General features: G+C 35.9%; 1 protein-coding gene across 2 annotated transcripts in view; it reads left to right on the forward strand.

Annotated features, from left to right (window-relative positions):
• Positions 1 to 5,490: 5,490 nt before the first annotated feature.
• LOC135077636 (ataxin-1-like) overlaps positions 5,491 to 23,084 on the forward strand; it is a 36,451-nt gene continuing 18,857 nt past the window's right edge. Inside the window, exon 1 of one of the 2 annotated variants that reach the window (XM_063972192.1) lies at positions 5,491 to 5,826. The gene's annotated coding sequence lies outside the window, so the exon portion shown is untranslated. Of the gene's footprint in view, positions 5,827 to 6,003; positions 6,183 to 23,084 lie in introns of those variants that run through there. The other variant, XM_063972193.1, reaches the window with a different exon arrangement.

Raw genomic sequence — 23,084 nt, forward strand, 5'->3', positions numbered from 1 at the left:
TTTAAGCTTAGAAACCTGATCTCTAATTAAAAGGTTTGCTTGTCTTTTTATCAGGATAATACCTACACATTGACATTTTGTCATGTCGAATATGTCGTCTAATTGGGGGGTAATGGATCCAAAGATGGCGCGTGGGCCGGCAGACGTCTGCGATGCTAAAGATAATGTCTGGTCTATGCTGTACATACTTAGCTTAGGTATATACTTTAGTTAGACTAGGGCTTGACACGGATTTAATTTGATTTACATATAGCAAAACTTGGCAGCATTCGATAGATAAATATTGCTTAGTACCTAACCTACCTACTCGTAGTTTCCCAATAGATAGAACTACACCTCACTTCTAGAAAATGTAACTTTTTTATGTTTGTATTCATCCTAGTAGGTATCTACTAAGCATACAGGTAAACACAGACTCAGTTCCCAAAAAAAACTTAAGTAAATGTGATTAAGAATGTTTACTGCAGAGGCAAATAAAAGCCAATAACTTGAAACGTACAACTCGAAAAATAAATTTGAAGTCACGTTTAAGCATAAACTTTAAGGTAAATTCTCAGTAACTCCGTTAATTCAGTAGTTTATGTCACTTGTATGTCATATTACTTTCGTAACTTTAAGAATTCGTTAAAAAAAAACAAAATAAAAGGGTTGTTTTGTTGATCAATTCGTAAAATGATATCTGGAATATACATCTGCCGAATTCTTCTGTACATATTCTATAGTAAATGTCCATTTTCTAGGTAAAAGTGCTAGTATTCGTCACTCTAAGTTGCAACTTGCGGGATGCAAACCCGGAACTGTAGCACCCTAACACCTAGTGGATTACCTACTAACCTTACCTTTAGCCTGTGAGATACATATGTAATGACATAGGCCCAATTAGTCAAAGTTACAAACTTTGTTCTTTGAATAAGGCTAATTAATCCGTTTCATGGTTAATGGCATTCATCATTAGTAGAAATACCTATAGGAAAAAGTTTCACCCTTGGCGCTTAAACGAGGCTGGCTGAAAAACTCAAGTAAATGTTATGAAAACAATGACAATGACAAATACTTTTAAAATTACTGATCTTAGAAGTGACAGGAAATAGAAGTTTCAGAATCAATGGGTTTCGTTTCGTTTCAACCAAATAACATCCACTGGTGGACTAAGGCTTCCCCCAAGGATTTGTCCAACGGGTACCTACAAAGCTCGAATGTTTTAGGTTTTCAAAATTTCAGGTTTCAGTGATACTAAGTACTTATGAATGAAGTTATATGTAACTTGGAACGTAACGTGGAAACTTTTCTATACCTACTTTTGGGGTGTGAAATTAAAAGCATAATATTGTTTCTACGGGACCAACATTACCTAATTTCGAAAAATGGAAACCCAAAACCTCTCCAAAGAAGATATTTTTGAAGTGGTTTTGGATACATACTGTATATTGTCCATTAAATTCTAATCGTAATTAATACAGGTTAATTACTAACTAACAATGTTGTGCAGATAGTCGTTATTTAGGTATTTTAAAGATTGATTATTTCCTTGTGCCTATATAGGTACTCGAAAAAGAAATAAGTAAATGTTAATGAATTTTGCTTTTAATTGACTAATTTACAAGTTTATTTTACCTTGCATTTACCGTCATAGACATTGGAGAATCAAATAAGTAATTAGGTTACAAGTAATGTGTATCACCTTCAAATATTTAAAGAATTTAGGAATGTGGTTAATTTGTAACTATCTTATGTTTTTTAATGATATTACATAGAAGACAATTGATTTTAAGCGCCAATGCATCATTTTATTTTAATTGGTTAATTAGAACACTCAAATTACTTAAATCGTTTGTTATTGATACGTATAAGTAGAAGTGTTTGACAAATGTATATTAAAGTTTTTTGCCTATCAATCTGTTGGCTCTAGCTAATCTAAGGCTGAGTTGCACCACCTAACTTTAACGGTAACTGTGACGATAACCGGCGCTTTTTGTATGGAGTTTGACAGATTTTTGACGTTTGTCAAAGTTAAAGTAAGATGGTGCAACCCAGCCTAAGAAATCTATGGATTAAGGAGAACTTCATTCGAACAAAAAGCAATTACGAATTTCATAATTCGAATATGAAGAACTATCTACTACGAGTACACTTCATTGATATTATAATATACGCAACCTTTAATAAAAAAGGGCTGTTTTCTCAATCATTCCGTCCATTATTAACGGCATCGTGAGAAAAATAAATGGATCATCTTTAAAACCTGCTGAGGCATTCCTTTAAGGTGTGTGAAAATATTCAAAAGGCGCCTGCCGTATGTCATGTGAACAATTAATCACTCGCCAGAAACAAGTATAGAATGTCGTTTATTTCAGACATGGAGCCATTCTTTAGCTTGAACCAGACAGTTTGAAGGTAGAGTCAGTAGCTGGCAATAGTTTTACTTTAAGGCAGGCATATTATGTAATGATAATATAATTAGCTGTGCCCGTGAATTCGTACGCTTGAAAAGTTTGAATAAATTTTTGCAATATTTTTCATTGATGCTCCGCTCCTATTATTGGTCGTAGTTTTATATGACCTACCTATACAATACTTCTTCGATATTAAATGCACTATCAAAACATAAAAAATATCATTTCAAACCAGTATTTCGTAAGATTTACGCGTTCAACCAAATTAACAAACATAGACACATGAGATTTCTGTGGCATCATATAATACCTAGTTGTAAATACATAATTTAATTATGTACTATTTGCTACTTTTCAACATAAATGAAGGTAGCTAAGTATATGTAGGTAGACTAATGTGCTGTCGTCTTTACTTGGTAATTTTAATTAATAAACGCCCGCACGCCTCTTGGTAGAGTCACTAAGCAATTAATTAGTTTATTGGTAAAAATGGCTATCTGAGCTAAAAATAATGATCACCATACCACCATACAAGGTATCTTTAAAGAAGTGAAGATACCATGACGCAATAAAGAGGATTGTACCTACATTAGACTCTATTTGCTATTTTATCTACAATGTCTCAATACTCTATCTACAATCAACATCTTTACTATTTAAATGATTATGATAGTACAAAAATGATCGCTATTTATGATTTTGATAAAATTGACAGTATTACTTACGTACCTAGATTAAAAAGGTATAATCTTTTTCACGTTTCAGATAAAGCTGACAATCAATTCCTGGAATTGCTGATAATTCGATTTATTACAACTGTAAATTAATTCATGTATAGAGTTCTGTATCTAGACTTAAAACCCAAGTTCATGGGAACATCGTTACAGAATAGCGCAAAAATATTTCAAGGTCAAACCAGCGAGCAATACCAAACTGTTTCGTCTACAAACCACATTGTAACAGTTCAAAATAACATGTAAAAGGCACGATTGTTAATTGAGTTGGTATGTTAATGACGACCGGTTTCTCATTGTTCCACGATCAAAGCTACGTACTTGATAACTCGATATAATTTAATGAATCGACAAAAACAATGATTTATCCCGTAAGCTAGATTGAGATAATACCGGTCTATTTCTAGTTTTCCCCGACAAATGACATCATAACAATGACTCAAGGCTTAATTATTATGAACTGAATTGCAGTTGATACTTAAATGTGGCTAAAAATAGGTGCAGACGGTCTATCTCAATAACCGACATGTGGCAATTTTTATGCCATAAAATAATTAAGTATGACAGATCTAGTAAAATAGGATATGACGGGCAATGTTTAAAATTAATTAACACAGTAGATATTGAAATAAAACGACTCTACATTTCTCAGAAAACCATTTCAGACACATCGAAAAAGTATCTACCTAACAACAGTAACAATCCACTTGTAATCCTAAAACTTTTCAAAATCAAATCAAAACAACATAAACATTGGGATGCTGATCTTCCAAAAATAATCCAACGAATCGTCAATATAACCTGTTCGTCCGGCGCAACAATATCAACGTCAAGTGATTCGATTTAAACACAACATAATAAACGGCAGAAAAAGCTTTCGATCTGTGCTCGTTAAAAAAACAAGTATATTTTTTCCGCGGCGGACCATGGCAAATCGACCGTCGGCCCTTGTCGAAGAGACAGAGTTCACCGGTACCTTCGGTGGTTCAATTATTTCAATCAAATTCTTTTACAGCTCGCGGCTGAGTTTGATCTTGAGTTTTTGATTGTAGCTTTATAGTGGAAGTTATTATGGGGAAAGTAAATAGTACTCGTAAATGTAGAGTCTTCGTTATGTTGCGAGTAAGTATTATCTTTCTGGTTTTAACAAGGAAAGAAGATGGAATCTTTGTGTCAGATTTGATTTCGTGAATTAGGAGCCTAAATGGATTCTATATGGTAGATACTCATAGGTATGTCAAAGTTTCTCTCGCAGCCTTGGCCAGAGCCATATCCTTTTACAACCGTATCTCCACGTAATTCACGATACGACGATTCACGATACTAACACGATACGACGAGGTGATATCGGGAAAAGGTCTGCGTCCAAACTGTTAATAAAGATTGAGTGCAGCATATATCCTGTAACAAAGGCCGAGTCGGGCCATTTGTCCTTACGGGCCGCTCCATTTCTTTTTAAGGCTTATCTTAGGAACCGTTTCACGACACAATGGTTTGGTCAAAGATTATATGCCTGGGCACTCGGGCTACTGCTCATTGTAGCCGCATACCTGAATAGAGCCCGTGTTTTGTTCCAATAAAACAACGCAGGTACACCCTTCAGCTCTCTACGAAATACGTTTACAAAATAATTACCTGCGCACTAATCGCAATGCAAATTGCAGAAACAAAGTGTTTTCTTTTCCTCCATTTACACGCGCAAGGTAAGAGTCTATCTGCAGATAACTCGATAAAAGCCGGCGTAAAAGTCTTCGAATATCGTAAACGTGTACTGCAACTTCCAGTCGTCTATGTGGAAGAACCGGTTTCAAACCTTTTCACTAAAGATGTGTTGGGAAATCCCTGCTGCTGGTAGATGTTATTGAGTGTAGATTGCGTTTTCTGAAAGTCGCAACTGAATAGGAAGCCAGCTGAATGGGCGCTATTTATGATCCCGGAAGAGAAGCACAGGCAAGTTTTGAAAGAGTGAATAAATCGACGACTAAGTTGATCGAGGTAGATGAAAGTCAGCTCGGATTGATTGATCACCAAGCGTTTACTGGGTTGCATCATGTTTACGAAGTCTGGCGCTCGCAGCCAAGATTCAGTGGCAACGCTCATGCAGGAATTCATTTCGCCTCGAGAAGTGTCCGGTTTCAGTCTGGCACGACGAGCGCTCATATTGCATTTAGTATTTATTTATGTATCGGTCGGGCGCAGGTTCTATCGCGGCGCCGCGGGCAAGCGGCCGGCGGCCCAGGGGGGCATACTTACTACGTGATTAATCCGCCCCTCCCCCCGCTCCCGGGCGGCCGCCGGGCGCTCCGTACTCGCGCCGGGTTTCCTCGTCCCCGCTCCTCACGGCCACTCACTACGCACGGCTCCGCGTAGTGCCGCCCGCCGTCAGTCGCGCTGCGACCCGCGCCGACGTCGCACTTCTCCGCGTTCCGTCTCCTCGCGAACGACCTCGCATCATTCATGCTAATCTCCGCTCGTTGATTTTCCTGCCGAGTGACCGCAGCGGAACCGGCGCGCGATATCGCGAGTGCCGAATGTTCGTAGACGTCACGCCCGTGTACTTTTCCATCGGATACCGAGCATACGAAACCAGTTCGGAGTGGCGGAAGGCGCCTTCCCTCGGATGAGATCTCCGAGCGAGCGTTGCTGTGACCCGCGGCCTGCGATGCGCCCGTGACCGTCTTGCGACAGTGCCACGAAACGTAAGGATCTTCGTTCATTCGGGCGGTTCGCGTGCACGGGCCGCCTTCCTATTTGCATGGCGCATACGAGTGGATTTTATTTTCGTCTGGGTGCGGGTGTGTGCGTGCACGACGCGCTAGTGAGCGCGCTGCGCGGGTGTGAGTTCTGCTTATGTGTGCGCGCGTTCTGCGTCCGCCGAGACGGCTGCTCCCTGCTGGCCTGCTTTATTTAGGTTGTCTCTGGCGCCCTCGCCAGCGCTACCTGTGCCATCCCGAACCGAAACCGATAGTTCCTTTTGTTTTTCATGATCTTGAGCCAACTCCGTTCAGCTATTCTGTGTCTCCCCTGCCAATGACTCTATAGGACTGCGTATTATGTAAGTACACATACAATAGGATCTATAGTAACGTCTCTATTTTAAATCACTTGGGCAAACATTCGTTTAAAGTCATTCAACTAGTGTTTGAAGTGTGTCTTCTAAGAATGATGTTAAAACGCTATAAAGTTCACGTTCTTACGACGAGATCTCAACTGAGTAAACAGCCGTCTTTGACAAGCTAGTGAAGTAGGTAGTTACTTACTATAAACGTTCACGAAATGCGTGAATAAATAACATTTTGAAATCGAGGAACTGACTGTATTCAGTTTTTGTGGCATGACATTAATCAATGAAATAGTCACCAGCAGCGTTTTTTATGTAGAGACACCTTTTTTTCCCGACTTTTACATAAAAGTTGTAGTATTCACATGCATTAACTACTTCTACTCGTATTACCTTGTAATCACCAAAATGCCGTTAGGTGACGCATTTCCAGGATACAGCATGTTTAATTTCAAAATTAGACTAACATAAAGACCTAAAATTCTTCCTACCTTTTTACAATGCATGCTATTTGTATTACCTATGCTTTTATAAAAGAACTAGTCCATCCATGTTTCTAGTTACATTATCATAATAATGAAATAGCCGTTACTTATAACGATTTGCTGTTAAAAATTATAGGACCTAAAATGTAGAGTCCGAGATCGGGAAGCCGACCCCGCGTAACGGGATATGGCGAGGCAGAAGAAGAAGAACTTCAAACGTAGAGTCCCAATTAAATTATAAGTCTGTCACAATAAGAAAGCTGTGCATAGCAGTTGATGTCGTAAGAATTGCAATTATGTACGTGGTTAATTATAAATAATTCATTAATGGCTAGCTGGGTGCCATGAGGACGCAGGTGTTGCGTTTGACATCGCTGTAAAAATAGGAAGTAAGTTGTATAACTGTACTCAGTTTTAGTTTCAGTATTTCTACGGGAGAATAAAAATAATTGACACTTCCTTTGATAGCGAATAATAAACATGATAATTAAGTGTAATGTACACGAGACAAAAACGCAGAGACTTCAGAGAGCGCAAGTGCGTGCTTGCATTTTTAGTAGGTAGGTAGGTAATTACTTTCCAAAACTTATCGGTTCATTAATTCTCTTATTTTGTAGATGCACACTATAATTCAAAGACTCTACATTACTAATTAAATACGAATATCACAACAAAATGTTTATTATTTTTTAATTAAATTTAAGAGAGAAGGCAGCACAAAAATAAGTTTGGAATAAGTGTGGACCCGTCAAAAGGCTGGACGGAAAAAAATATGTGTTCTCTCCAAATTGCACACTTTAGACAAAGTCCAAATCCATGGGGCGTGGCAAATGGATCTGACAAAATTGGACAACGTCAGAGCTAACACAAGCCTCTGAAATTGGCAATAAAAAACTTACAGGAAGGCTACGCCTCTTAAAGCTCTAAGAAATATACTTTTCCCCTCGTATTTTCATATTTTATTCGAATGCGAATTGTTAAATGTAAATAATAATTGTGGCACATATTCAAACATGTACCTATAATGTTTATTATAATGGCACAAGATAGTTAACAGAGTGTTTATGTAATGAGCCTGTTTATATTCTGTAGTTACAATACTCTTACCTAATTCTGAAAATATTTCCAAATTAATTTGTTGTGACATTCATATTTTGTCACTATTGTTTTTTGTTGATGATTTTATTTATTTTGATTCTCTTTTTTTCAACTAAAGCTTCGCTGTAGCTCAATAAAATCTTAACGCGACTCTACATAAGAGTATTACAAAGTTCATACATCAAATAATGTTAACAAAGTGGAGTACATTACAGCGGCCGTTAATCAGTTTTACTACGTTGTTGTAAGAGTAATTAATTATTTAAAATTAGACCGAGTAGGAAAAGTACGAGGCGAGTTCAACTTCGACCTATTGTGGAATACACAGCTACTCCTGGAGCTCTTATCGCCCGGTGATAAGACACACATTTGTGTTACACCGCGTTATCGTAACGGATTCACATGATACACAAATATAGTAGTTGGTAATGAGTACACAAACACTACTTTGTAGGCACTAACACACTTTATCTGTGCTATTTAGGAAGCCAAATAACAGCACTAATTTAAACACAAATAAGTGCTTCGTAGAATAATAATAAACATACCTACGTACTTATTAATTTTAGATATTTGTTGCAAAAGCAATTACATTTGTTTAAAACAAAAAAATATATAGAGCTTACAATTTCTCAATGATAAAATTATCGCGCTTTAGATATGAATAGCATTACACAATTGATAGCGTATCTATTAATCCTATGAGTTTACTCACTTTATTTAATAAAGACGAATGGATAAATATTTTAATTAATTAAAATGCCCCAACTGTCAAACAAATGATTTGCCCTCAAATTAAATAGAGTTTGTACGAGTATTAAGGCAACTAGATAACAAATAAACATATTAGTTAAAAGTATACATATTGAGTAAACGGGAAGTATTTAAAGTCTGTATCAGTTTAGACTAAAAGGCCACAGACATTGCAACAAACAATAACAATTTGTTCCGTCTGTGTAATTATACCGTTGATAACACTGTTAACGTACTATCATCGTGTTTTATTACATTTCACGTCTTGCTCTTGCATAAACAAGAAAGAGTAAGGAGTAAGGACCTTCGTTATATTCAAGTTAATCAGCTTTTTTAGCAACCTTCTTTCAAATTGGTTTGATATTTTCGCTCTCAAGTCGCATGCGAATCTGCGAAAATCGTTTACGGATTCTTTTGTGATTCAGATAGAGGCTGCGAAAGTACCTACTTAGACAGACATTTTAAATCTACAATCTGCTGAATGAATTCCATTTGGCGACAAAGAACGGAGATTAAGCGGCGGTTGCAAAGAAAACAAAAAGATATCGTTATCATACGTAAGTGTGTGAGTGTGTAGGATGTTATCACGAGCTACTGCCCACGTCGATATCTGCCGATATCAGGTATATTAGACCGATAAAGCATACCTGCTCATGTACCCCTTTAGCATACTTACCTCACCGCATGATGATTTACAATGAATGAACATTGTAATAATGCCAATGTAGATTGTAGAAACGTCTATGGGCAGGCGAGGACTGCAATTGAGATTGCAATACTAATACTTTTTATTCACAATACACAACTTTTTTGTATTGGTCGTACCTATTTGGCAAACCAATCCGTTTTAATTAAAACCGTTATTGAATATTTTATATTAAATATAAATTAATGTCAGAAACAAATGATAACATAATAACATAACTATAATTATTATAATTATAGCTGTATTCACATTCAACTATATTTTGTATATTAGTTATGAAATATTAATTTATTTTCCTAACCGCGATTGTTTAGTGCTAGCTTTTGCAATAAGCGTGTAATTTCCATGCAATTTTCCTTAGTTTAATTAGTTATAATATTTATTCAAAATACAAATATAACATTGACACCTAATATGTTATCATAGTGGCGGTTTTCCTAGTGCACCTTATGATGAAGTCTATAAATAATAATTTATAGTTTTGCATTCAATATAAAACGATAATTATATGGTATTATTTTCAATTTAGATAGAAAACATAAAAGTAGTCATTTATTTAATGTAGAGTAAATAAAAGCATTTACAAGTTTTATCGCGTCATGTATAAATTTAATAGAAATGTTTCTAAAGACGGAAAATAATATATGATGGGAGTTACAATTGCAAAGAGTAATTCAGGCACTATCAACTTTAAAAAGTACTTTCACTAGAGCTAAAGTTACCGTATTTTGTCATCATCGTGATATTCTCACGGCGACTCCAGTTGCAACCGTATCAACATGGAAATCCGACGCGTGCGCCGATCTTTGTTAATATCATGTCACAGATTCAGGCGTATGAACAATACTAATTTTACCTACAGGAAAACCTATCTGAAACAAAAACTAACAAAAAGAAAAAAATAAATGGAAAATTTGGAACGAATTTTTTATTATATAGTAAAGATGATAAATCACTCTATCATAGTTGTCATTACATTAATTAAGCCGTCATTTTTGTGTCGTAGCAGTAGTTCAGTTCACGACCCTTGTTTTTAATATGTTTAATTTATTCATGTTCAGCAGCACCCAAAAAATTCATGGATCATTTAATTTCCATTATACTCGTACAAGTAATAATAGCAAACGATCAGTCCTTTTTCAGTCGACTCTACCGATTCAACTCCGTTATCATATGGTATATCGTTTATTATATTGCACTATGTGAGACCTCCCAAGATTCATTCTGACTTATTAATTGACTTTGTGCAGTTTGTGCACTATAATGTCAAATGCAAGCAATTGGATCACGTAGCATTTTAATACACTCTGCCATTCGTTGCCAGCCGTGTGAGAAGGACTAGTTCTGTTTTGTTTTTATTTTTCTTTCACCTTTTGCTTATTATCTAGTTTTGAAGATATTCAGCACTGATAGTTGTTGGAGTATTGTATAAATTAATATTTAACAAAAACTGTTGTGGTCATCCATTTGCCACGTAAAATATTGTCTTAAGCTAAATACTATTAATACACTGACTGAAGACAGAGACAGAGGGCTTACAAATAACGTCTCAGACCTACCATCACTCTCAGGCCTCAGCTGAAAGAGACTGATGTGCCCAAATTACTATAAAAGCCTAATACAGCCTTACAGGACACACCCATCAGTCACCTAGAATATCCACATAGGGCGATCTGGTCACGTATACCTAGCGATTTATCCGCAGTTCCGTTCGTCGACAGATTTATTTATACCCTGTTTATATCGACTCTACCGTCGATTGGGCCCGCTTTTAACTTGGTGCTTATGACTTTTTGGGTACTTTTTCCTACAATGTGCCTAACGTCAATGTGCATAAAAGATCTACGCATTTCGAAAAATACACTTGAGTTTGCTCAGTTGTCGGAAGAAAAATATTTTAAGTCAATCCGGCGACTGGGACCGTGGGCCAAGTTAAAAGTGGGCCCAGCCGACGGTGACTCTATACATATATCGACCGACCCTAATTTACAACGACAAGTAGTATAGCCATTAAGGGCATTAAAAACAAGTTTCCACTCGCTGATAGGTATTTTGATTATGCCCAATCTCATACCGACTACATTCTGATGTCTTTAATTGTAAAATGTTCTGCGATCAATACATAACTATCACAAAACTGCTTTCAAATTAAAAAAACACCGTGTTTATACACAGGATAATCTGATTTCATCCAGAATTTTAAATTCTCTCTGTGTCGGAATTGAACCAAGAATTTTAATTATTAAAAATACTTTACATTCTAGGCTCTAGCCTTTTCAGCCGACCGTAAAATGTAAATTGGCATATTAAAATATTATTGTCTCGTTAGATAATTAATGTAACTCTACACGTTCCGTTCGCGGCTATTTATAAAGCGTCCAAGTAGTTACATTTATAATATCAATTACTAAACAAATAACGGTCTGTCGGCAAAGCAAACAGTTGTTTATGAAGGGAGTTGTTTATAAACTGGGCCCTATAGTTGTTTGTTAGGTCTCTTACTCCGACATTGTCACAATGGCTATTTTGAACATTGTACATGTCACCGTTGAACTAAACATTTTAATATTTACGTTTTTGATATTTGGACAAATCATTTTTCATTTGTCTCTTTGTAATGGACATTAATTACACTGTAACAAGAAGTAATTAATCTTGAAATAACTGTAGCTAAAACAAAACTGTGCGTTATTTAACAATTTTAGTAAAATGCTGTTTTGTTTTGCTCTACCTACGGTTTTACAATTTATTATTTACTTTAGTAGTAGGTATTTGTAATTTTATAAAATTAATGAAAGATTCAATGAGAAAGATAGGCTCTATTTTGCGAAAAAATACGTAAAAACCTCTTTCTGTACAGTTGACGTTAATATAATCGACAGAAAATAAAATTGACTCTGAAAAATACAGAATTATTATTTTGGAATTATGAATAATTATACCACTAGGGATATAAATACCGGTGTCAATGTCATTCACGCTATTTGTTTGCAAAATTATATCGTATTCTGATCCATTGCCTTCAACTTTAGCTTAGTAACGGTTGTAACGCGGTGTCTCCCAACGCGGATATCGTTTTCCATTTAAAAGTAAAATATATTGATGTATGTACCAACACCCGTTTTCATTACTTACGCATCAACGAAACAGCTATTATTTAAAACACCTTTAACCAGTCGATTCGATTATGCTACGCATCTAAAGCTTACCTTTCATTACTTGGCAATCGTATCTACTTCCATTGAAATTCAATCAGAGATAGCTAAGGAAACATCGGGCAATTGCATCAGATTGCGAACCACTAATTACTGACAACGTCGCCTTGGAACCCACTCTGTATTAAGTATTGATACCTACCTATTTTGCTTTCAGAATTCCTGTACCTTAATTGAAAAGTTATAAATAGAGAGGAAAGCGATCAAAGAATAATGTTTAGTTACTGCCAAGATCTTAGATGGTATTTTAGGAAGTACTTTACCCAGGGGAAAGTGCGGGTTTGTTACTAATGGCTATTAGAAGCAACTAAGCTCGTGCCTTTCAAAGAAAATGGCTCTACAAATGTATGTACTCGTGTACACTGAAAGGTTAATATTGCAAGCTCCATCGCTGCGAGTTATTCCGCAAAACGCGAATAGTCAAGAATGGCGAATGGATTAAGTAACGTAACATTCACGCGGTCTAATCAATGGTCGGTCTGCGCCTGCGCTTACGTCATGGCTTTCGCGTCCCGTAGTAAGCTCTTGCGAAATGTTGTACGGTCAGAGCCAAAATTTTGGCAGCATTTCACTCGTTTGTCTTCAAAAATAAGGTTTACTCTCAAACAGCGAGTCTACTTTTGACGCTGATTGTACATGACACGCCACTTATGCAAGATACGCGGATATTTAACTGATGCTAGTGCATCTACAATTTTGCGCTTGCGCATATTACAAGCAAATTTAGCATTCCATTTGACCTGTGACTCTTTGCGCAAAGAGCGAGAGGTTTGATTGATTTGGTAAACCAACATTTAGATATGGGGAAACAAGTAGTAATATAGGATCTAAATTGAAATGTTTGCTCTACATTTGAATCAAACTTAGCTATTGGCTGATGGGTGATAATTTAATTTAATCAGTGATACGGGTGATACCTACTAGTCATACTGTAATATTGAGTCGGTTAAAGTACGATTATATTAGATTTTTATTCCAGATCAGGACCCTGTTTCTCGAAACTACAGGTTCCTGATTACGAGCTGTAAATTGCAGAAAATTAAACAAGTTTGACCCTACATGATTAGTTACTTCATTTGTAACTGGTTTGTAATGATTATGAATAAAATAATGTAAAATGTTAGTACATACCTACTTTATAAATCAAGAAATACCATTGAAGTAGGTTATTATCTTTTAGATATTAATCACTATATTGTAGAGTTGATTGATACTGTTAATTAAGTTGCGCCTGTCACAATGGCGATTATAAAAAAACTACATGTGATTAGATAGGCAAAATGATAATTTATTTAAATATTGAACGTAGTAAACTTTAGTAATTAGTTTACCCAATACATATAGGAAGTGTACCATAGTGGGTTCTCTATGTAACAAGACTAACAAGGCAAATTGCAATCGTAAGTAAGGTTATGCAAGTAAATTAGTCGCCGATGCGTTGCGGTGTGAGTGATGTGTTGATGGCTTAAACTCCGACCTTAGAAAGGTGTTACGTTTCGGTGTGATTGACAGCCCGCTAAATACCAAGTAACACTGTATAACGATAATAGTGACGTCACCTATTCGATTTCATGGATCAAACGTTGCCAAGAGTTATGAAGATGTTAAAAAACTGGTATTATGAAAAGCTACAAATAACAACATTTTAGTTCTTTGGTTAGGTTTTTCACTATCTATCAGTAAGATAACCAAAAATCCAATTACTATAACCAGAAGTCAGATATTTATTGGCTAAAATGTAGAGACGTTTCTTATGGGATATCTCTAATAATCATGCAGGAATCTAGTCGCTTTAGAATCCCAATATACCTACTCGTAAATAGGTCTTAGAATTTCCGTTATGTAGTGTTGAGTTTACTTGGCATCTAAATTCTTTACTCATTACAAACGCAAATGAAACGAGTTGAAGCTGATAAGGGCTGTTAGTAGTGCCTACTGGCACACGATGCATGAAATACACATTTAATGATACCTCATACGTAAACATTATATCCAATATGTATGTAACCTCCAGTTAACTATTACAGAAATTCCAAGAAAGTGTAATTTCACCACACAGATACACCAGTGTGGAAATTACATTATGTGCTCGAATGATATAGGAAGTTATTGTACAATAACTTCCTATATCATTCTAGTGAAATAACATTAAACGTTTTCCTCTCTCAGATATTATTTAGTGATGTGACTCAATGGACATAACTTATTATTATTCTACCAGCTGTTAGCGTTTTCATGTAGAGATGCTTCATTTTCCTCGTATCATTTTACACAACGTAGGTTTTACATTCGCTCGATTATTCCGAGAATTGTATCGTCCGTTCGTCGTTTTTGATAGCATATTTTAGGTTGTAAAGGTGATGTTGCTGGGCATTATGTGGCGGCCTTGCCGGTTTGCGCCGGCGGCCGCGAGGGGCGCCCGAGTCGCGGTGACGTCACCCGCGCACGCACTCCGTTCAAGTTCAATGCTGCCTATTAATTTTACGGTGCCTTACCACCAGCCAGCACTAGGCCCGAATAATCTATCGCTACAAGGACGCGAACCGCCAGACGTTTGCCGATAATACGAGTTAGACGCATAAACCGACCATTTAGATTTCCTATCTGCGTACGTTTGACCTAAATTCACCTGCTATGTAAATGTTTTTGGAAAAGAAACACGGCTTTTTACTTGGTGCCGTCACGCCGTGCTCAGTGAATTTGAGGTCGGAGCATCAATGGATGTCTTTTAACAAAAAGGCAAAGTAAAAAGTTTCATGGTACTTAAAATCTGTTTTATTCTTAGTTCTTTCCTTGAAGACGGACGTTTTATTAAAAAGAGAAAAAGATTTAACAAGATAGCAAGTGGATTCCAATTAAAATGTTGTTCAAATATGTACCTAATCTTTAGGTATTATAGTGGCTGAGAGAATAAACGGAAATTATGGTTTCATGATCTCATACAAATATTTTAAATACCTTGGGCTTATCTACCTAACATTATTACACATAAAATATAACCTATATCAATTACCCATGATCTACCTAAACGTTGACGATTGACTACCATACGGCTCCCATTAATTGATACCAACACAGTACTGCTGTAATCAGAACAACAGCTGTTTATGATTCCGAATTGTCGTCATTACATTGACAATACGATTCTGTAAATTGTCGTAACGGCCATTCAGAATGTTCAGCTCACAGCACATCAAGCTAACCACTGTGGCATCTTATGTAGTAGGTAATAAGTGCGATTTTTCAACAAAAATGTAGAGCTTGATTTGCTTTGGACGGTTCATTGGTGAATGTTTCCGAGAATGGTTATAGTAAGTAAAGGTATAGTTTTGAAAACAGGCGTTTGTGTCTTGCGCATCCGAGGTCTTCGTAGAACGACTCGTGCGCAGCAGTCAACAAATCTTTCAGGGTTGGCACGTGCAAAAATTTGGCATTAGGCATTTGCTTATCAAATTAATTTATCAATACAATACCTATCATTTAAAGCTTTATATAAAATAGATAATAATTGAAAGGCGTAGTAAAAGGTAGTTCTTGATAAAACTAATTTAGATAATTAATAGTAGAGTTTGAATAAATTATAAATGACGTAGTATTTCTAGTAGGTATTGGTGTTTCAGATAACTTTCAACTTTAAGCCACCAGTAAACTAGTAGGGTAAGGAATAGTTAATCTGTTAATGCTAATAAATAACAACTATTTAGGTACTACATATTTTGATTATGTTTTATAATGTTCCACTGAAAATGGCATCATGGATAACCCTGGCCTCACCCACGAGCATTGTGACGAGCATCCGCCTTCGGATCTCACTCCCAAATATTTATTATTTACCTGTTCAATTGTTATACTTTTGTCATTTGTCGAACGACCGCTGTTTCATCTATTTTTTATCCTGCTGAAGCACATAGAGCCCCATGCAGTGAATCTATCTATGTCTAGATAAAGATATACATGTTCGTATTGGAAAATTGTGATGTAATTATGTGGGTAGTTCTAACTTTAAAATTTGAGGGTAGCTTAGCGCATTGAATTTTGAAAATACCGTTATGGAACTCCCAGAGAGATACTGCTTAACTATTGAGTGTAATTATCGTAAACTAAGAACATTGACAAACTACAGAAGATACCCCTGTAGCCTCTGAAATCAGTGCGTTGGTTTTTATATCATAGTAAAAAGTTCTAAGCTATATTTTCACATCAAGAAGTTTTTCATCCATGACAGTTTTGTCTTTTGTTTTTAACATAGATTAGTTATTGTTTTGTTTTCCTTTGTCTTAAATTGTCTTCGTGTGTGTGTCAATTGTTTATTTGAATTTAAGGTTTTATTTAATTTTTATTGCTTTGTGTATCTATTCATACATCCACTCAGTGAAAAAATCTGATTAAATTAAATTACATATTGGTTTGGTATTAAATAGGACATAACTGGGGATTAATGAAATATTTGATGTTATGGTTTTAAAAATCTTGTGTGTACGTGACCGATAAGTAATTAAGATACAAATTGATACACGGAATTATTTATCAGTCGGCTTAAAGAGGCTGACATGTAAATGAAATTGATAAAGTCCATAAACATATAAAAACCTATCTTGTGATTGCATATGTTTATTAATAACAAATTAGTAATAGGTCATCATTATTGCACATAACTTTACACTTGCAATATGTATGATTCGACGAAACCACTCAGATATTACTTTAGAATGCAATACGCATATAAGAATCTATTAACTCCATTCATCTATGTTTCTACGATATTAAATATTATGCATTTTATACCTCTTCTATGAAGTAAGCATGTACGAATGTCGGGCAGATCAAGCTTAAGGCATTTTAAATAGTTTTAATAAGTACAATACTGCAAAAAAAAATTGTCTGATGTAAACTGGCGACACTACCTCCATAATACATTAGCATTTTACATAAGAATGCTATTTGTCAACATGTTTTCAGGAAGTCAACGCGGTCTTTCTAAATTTTTAACGACTCAATAGGTACTTAGTAATATGAAAGCTGAGGCATAATAAATAAAAAGGTTTAAATCACACAAATCTACTTCCAAAACAATACGGTATTGGGTAAATAATAATACAGATTTTATTTATAAATAGTCTTGATAAGCTTTTGCCATAGGAACATGGATCATCAGACGGGTCAGATAATTATGTTTGTTTTACTAGATATTCTGTAACTTTTAACCTACATAGCAACAGAACTGCGATATCTAAAGCGACTATACAAAACATCATGTGATTAAAACATTATAAAAAACAGCTGAAAGTTCATGACAATTTGATAACAATGTGTATCAGATATTTGAAAGAAACCTGTATTATAACAAAGTATAAATCTGTGTATTTTTCCATATTTTCTCTCTTTTTCTTGTGATCTCTCGCTGTCCTCTTCGTTTTTACTGTACATAGAAGTTTGAACAATTGAAGAACGTTATGATTTTACAAAATACTATCAAGGTTTTAACTGACATAGGTAATCGTTTTACTCTTTAGGTAAAGATTAAACGTATGTTTTATTCCTTTTTTATTGCCGCATTTGTAACAGTCGCAGCACGTACACGTGAGTTTCTAACGCTGAACTATTAATAAACAATTGAAGTGTTATTTTCATGAATACAGATAACAATGTTTTCATTATTGAGAGAACTTTTCGCGTATAAACTTAAACATTGTTGTCAAAACAACGCCAGCTGGCGCAATTACGCAATCGCAATTTGGTTACTTAAAAGAGTCATTTAACAAGTTTGTTTCAATAATAAGGAATGGAGACGTAGTAGGTAACTCTGTAACTTTCTTTCAACCTTGGCTGAGTTTTTCATTTAAGGCTTACAATTAACTCACGTGCTTTGAACGCTTCGACTTAGGTATTTTGAGAGGATGTAGTTTCCTAAAACCCATTCTTTATTGTTACTTACCTATCTCTGTATTTCAGTAAACTTTTTGCCTATGTTAAATTAAACATTCAACTCCTAAAATAAAGAATAAATTGTATAAACACATAATCTTACTTGCTTCTTACTCAAGCTAGTAAAATTATTATTTGCACAATCGTGTTGAACTTTATGATAACTTACCCAACAAAAGATCAGTAAAATTAGATTCCGCTTTACGTAATGCGTGTAATCATAGTAAGCTAGTCCGGCTATGTACAATATTTGGTGTGTTGTTTGTGCGTACACTTGTTTTGTACCCGTGTACCTATTCACTAGACGAATAGATGTAGAGACTCGTTTAGAGGCTAAAGCCACAGTAAAAATAATAGTTAAATAAATTTGATTTATGAAGAGCCTGAATTTCAAATCGAGCGTGCACAAAGGCATGCAACCGCAGAAATTGGGTGCGCCAAAGTTCACCTAAATTTTCAACTCCGAAAATTGGATGTCCGAAAATGTTCTTCCTAAAATTTTTCATCCTAACAATCACAATTCCTAACTACTCTGTCTCTAATGTTCATAATTCCGAATCATTCAACTTCATAATGTCATTAGCAATAAACATCTATTATACTTTTATTTGTTCTCCTAGATTTTCTCAACATAACCATATTTTACACTATTATTCAAAGTCATATCTTTTTTGTTTAGATTTCTTTCTGTGACGATATATTAAAGTTCAAGTTTGTTGGCATTAGCACGTATACTTGAGTCCCGCTCCAGTCATTCAGTCAAGTTCCACAAACGAATCGGTCCTATTCATAATTATTGGTTTAGGTTAGCTTAGAACTGTGACCACAACGCACGAGCCGAGCGAGCGAAGCCAGAGTCCCGCTCCAGTCATTCAGTCAAGTTCCAGAAACAAATCGGTCCTATTCATAATTATTGGTTTAGGTTAGGTTAGAACTGTGACCACAACGCACGAGCCGAGCGAACGAAGCCAGAGTCCCGCTCCAGTCATTCAGTCAAGTTCCAGAATCGAATCGGTCCTATTCATAATTATTGGTTTAGGTTAGGTTAGAACTGTGACCACAACGCACGAGCCGAGCGAGCGAAGCCAGAGTCCCGCTCCAGTTTTTCAGTCAAGTTCCAGAAACGAATCGGACTATTCATTATTATTGGTTTAGGTTAGGTTAGAACTGTGACCACAACGCACGAGCCGAGCGAGCGAAGCCAGAGTCCCGCTCCAGTTTTTCAGTCAAGTTCCAGAAACGAATCGGACTATTCATTATTATTGGTTTAGGTTAGGTTAGAACTGTGGCCTTACGTTTCATTCGCGAAGAACGTACTTCTGTACGTAGTATTTATTATTATTCTATGGTATGAGTGAAAATATTATGGTAATGTTTAGGGATAAAAGTGTTATGATAAAAACCAGTAGGAGTTTAAATATATTTACATAAATGATATTATTAATTACAATTTTCGGAAACATGAGTGTTATGAACATCGCCGGTAGCACTACAAATAGTATGAATGAAAACTTTAGGATGAAAAATTTTAGGAAGAGTGATCATTCGGATTTAAAATCGTTAGGAAGAACAATTTCGGGTAAATAACTTTAGGTGAGCCAATATGGACCCGCAGAAATTACTTTTTTTTCTCGCTACGGTTTGTTGTAATGGCCAATGTAAAAACGCGTATTCAGGAAAAAGGCAACGAAACTACAGAAAATTCGTGTAGCAATATCGTCCCCGCGAGCAGTAACTTGCATAATTTAGACGCTATAATGGGATGAAGTTGTCTTACTACACCCTTTACTATGCTACAGCATTACCTACTCGGCTGTTTAGCATACAATCGTCGGCAATTCCTGCGGCTTAGTCACGCGGCCACTCTGATCCGCACTTTGTATTCCGGCGGGACCACGCTGACCTACGCATGTACCACTCACCAATGGCATCTAAATAGACACAATAACTGTTCACACGAGGTCACTACTGATAATATGCTTGCAAATACTTTTAGGACAAGCCAAATGGGTAGATACAATGTAACGCCTTTTGAATGAGCTATTTATAAACGTTACAATGCTAGGAAAGAACGGAGAAAAAATAAATAACAACGTAGAACGTAACAATTCAAAATCGTGAGACGACAACCAGTCTACCGGAGCAATACAAAAATAATGTATTCTACAAAGAAAACTACCATAATCGAATACGTTAAGCTCGAGTGGAGCTAGTAGCATTGTCAGACATTATGAGAGTGTATTGTAGTGTAAGTGGCATAGCAACGGAGATACATGATAGTATCTTACGAGCGTTACAATCGCAAGCATTTTAATGTTCGGAATGAGTAGAATGAATCGATGTGCTCGTATTTGCTGGATGGGCAAGCCAAGTCTTGGCACTTGGCAAGCCCGTCGCCTATTGACGGGGCTGATTGATCGATGGACCACTATTTTCGGATAGGCACTAAATGATATTAGCCTAAAAACTTTGGCATGCGTCTGGCCGGGCGCTCCGATGGTCTAGCATATACAATAAACACATTATTAGTGCGTCAATAGGAGCTTTGATGGCGGCCACGCTGTTTATGACGGGAATAGACGCCTGTAATAGTAGAGGCGGAGTTTAATGATCGTTTTTATTACGTGCTCTATGTATAACTCGGCTATTACAATCATGTATTTACGTTTTTGTTTTTCTTACATTGTTTTGTACAGATTTAGCTGTGAAATAAATGACTTGTGCGAGCATGAGCTAATTAAATCCTATTATCTGCTAGATACTTAATCTCGGACTAAAACATCATCGGGTGTGTCTGAGAAAAAGTCTCAAGTCAGTTATTTCATTAGCCCGATGGTAGAGATATATTATGTTCTCGTCAGAACTGAATCGCGTTAATTATAGAGGAAAGAGCTGTGAGAATTTTTTGTTATTGTAAAAACGAACATAGCACAGCCAAGTGTTTGACGAGAAATATGAAGTTGTCCAAAATACTACACAACGGTAGCATAGGGTTGATTCTTCAACGAATACTTTTACAAAGTAAACACTTTTTCTATAATTTATGCAATTTTCTAATGAGATACGGATTTAGCTTGTTAGTCGTAACCTTACAACGTTGACTTTGAGTGCATGCATTTTAAATTCGAATGTAAGTATATCTACTTTAATTTATTACATTCGTCAGAGTTTGGAAAAGAAGAAGTATTTTTAAAATATTGGTACTTAGGTATAGGTACCTAGTTTGTGATAATGGGCAGCAGCCCTATAAATAATGACGCAATTGATTGATTTCACACGTTCCATCTCGACTCTATATAACTCTTGAATCAACGTCGTGTGTTTTTCACTATTTGGCACCCGCTTGTAACGGCTCCGCTTACAAAAAATGAATGAAGCTCTTTCATAACTCGTCGTTTTATGTAATATAATTATGCAGATATTCGTACAAAAGAAACGCCCAATCGATAGCATGCGGTAGTTCGATTTCAATATTCATTGGGTAATTAACTTAAACACGAAATGATGGTTATTGTGCAATTGACTATTGATGATAGTAATTAAGTGTGAATGGTGTTTGTTCATTACCTAGTATTTCAACAAGATTATGTTAAAAATATGTGTTATTAACTAAAAAATGTTCATGAATTCGTAGTCAAGGCTACGTTGAACGAATTCCATTATGTACCCATTTGGGATTATTATAATACGGATTAAGCTAATTATATTGCTAGTTAATTAAATATGAGGTTAGTATCACAAACAAGGCCAGTACAAGTGAGCTAGGATATTTATGCTTACGTAGAATAAATGTCGAACTTATGTTTGATGATAATGTTATAAAATAATCTAGCTTTTTGCTAAATCAAACCGAGCCTGATATAATACTTGTTTATAATTGCTACAAGAAAACATGCCTCTAGTGTTATTTTCTGCTCACAGCTTGGCTTTGAAGTGACCAGCGTTTTCACGACTGAGTGGTTTTGCCTTACCGTTATCCACGCAAATTAATTCGGGAGCCACTTCCTCGCCGACGGGCCAGCAACAGTCTATTAAAAGCTACTTTACGCTAAAAGGGCAGCCACGAAAATACACCAAAGAGGATCCTCCCAACTCGAGTTCATAACCTCATTCTTTATTACTTTTCTTCAAGACTTGCGCAACTCCGGAATATTCCCATCCCCTTCTTGGGTTCTTAATAAAGACGGATTGTCCAATTCTCAATAGAAACATTACTTTGGAACAAAAGGATCTGTAGCTTACAATTCCAGGCTATTTAGGTACTCTGTCACAATAACAACTAATATTAGCCAAGTGGATAGATTATAGCTGTCAACCCACTCGTCATGTTGGTATTCAAGTCACTTGATTATATACCACCTAGAGTTCAACAATACCTATATTGTAGGTAGATAGAGGTTTATTTCAGAGACAGACATTTCAACATTACCCGCTTTTGCCGAGTCTACCTCGCCGCGGGCAATCACCTTGTCTTACTTTGAAATAAGTTGTTTTAATGAAATAACTTAGGGAACAAACCTTTAATTATTTCTTAGACATAAATTGGTTTAGGTACTTATCAATGATATTCGTAAATAATTCCAGTTAATACCTATCTGACTTGCGCAATCGATGTTATCAATTCATTTAGAAACGTCAAGTGATGTTTTATCATCAAAGAATAAACATTTCAACATGAAATATTTAAATGTTACGTAGAAACGTTTCCGCGAAA

This window comes from Ostrinia nubilalis, chromosome 13, assembly GCF_963855985.1.
Source record: "Ostrinia nubilalis chromosome 13, ilOstNubi1.1, whole genome shotgun sequence".
In the NCBI taxonomy this organism is placed as follows: domain Eukaryota; kingdom Metazoa; phylum Arthropoda; class Insecta; order Lepidoptera; family Crambidae; genus Ostrinia; species Ostrinia nubilalis.